General features: G+C 56.3%; 1 non-coding gene across 1 annotated transcript; it reads left to right on the top strand.

Moving 5' to 3' along the window:
* The first annotated feature begins 473 nt into the window (after nucleotides 1–473).
* Nucleotides 474–555, top strand: TRNAS-GCU (transfer RNA serine (anticodon GCU)). The gene has a single exon. It is a non-coding gene; the product is annotated as a tRNA-Ser (tRNA).
* Nucleotides 556–955: the final 400 nt, after the last annotated feature.

The raw sequence follows: 955 nt of genomic DNA, 5'->3' as shown, positions 1-955 counted from the left end.
TCCGGTCCATATGAGCTGGTCGTATCCTTCCAGAATGTGAGGGGAACGTGGCTGGTGACAAATTAATCTCAAAGTCAGGCTCAAGTCCTTTGGAGGCGCTGAGCCACTCCAGGGTCACTCTCCCGTGTTGCTTCCCAGGAAGGAGCGTGGGGCTCTGCTGTTCAGCCAGTTTCTGACGTGAAGGCTGAGACCTGTTTCCCAAAGGTCCCCAGAGCTCAGCCCAGCTGCCGGGAGAGCGGACCAGTCCCAAAAGGCAAAAGCTGGAGGCTGGCTCCTTCTCTCCCGTGTCAAACAGTATAAAAAGGTGTAGGCGTCGGGAGCAGGAGCTGGAGCTGGAGCTGGAGCAGGAACAGGAGCAGGAGCAGCAGGAGCAGGAGCAGCAGGAGCAGGAGCAGTGGCAGCGGCAGTGGCAGCAGCGGCAGGAGCAGCAGCAGGAGCAGTGGCAGCGGCAGCGGCAGGAGTGGCAGCATGCTGACAAGGTGGCCGAGTGGTGAAGGCGATGGACTGCTAATCCATTGTGCTCTGCACGCGTGGGTTCGAATCCCATCCTCGTCGGTCAGCCCAACAATGGTCAGAGTTTCTGAGTGTGAGCAGCTTGATGTGTGCCCCCAAGTAAGCCCTTGTTTTGAGACGAGAGTTGCCTGAGAAGAACTTGCAAGGTTTTGAAGTGGCTGAGGACACACCGCAACCTCTTCTGTCTCCACATAGGCAAGAGGAACAAGAAGGGAAAGAAGGAAGATCCAGGGACCTCACAGGACGGTCAGCCTCTCCTCAATCCCTGGGAAGATGATAGAGCAAAACACCCTGGAAGTCGTTTCCAAACATAGGTAGCCCAGGAAGGTGGCTGGGAGTAGTAAGCATGGATTTATGAAGGAGAAGTCACGCTTAACCAAGCTGGTTGGTACCCTTCCACAGTGAGGTGACTAGCTTGGTGGAGGAGGGAAGAGCAGTGGGT

This window comes from Gymnogyps californianus, unplaced genomic scaffold, assembly GCF_018139145.2.
Source record: "Gymnogyps californianus isolate 813 unplaced genomic scaffold, ASM1813914v2 HiC_scaffold_305, whole genome shotgun sequence".
Classification (NCBI taxonomy): Eukaryota; Metazoa; Chordata; class Aves; order Accipitriformes; family Cathartidae; genus Gymnogyps; species Gymnogyps californianus.
This window is presented reverse-complemented; position numbering and strand designations above follow the sequence as displayed.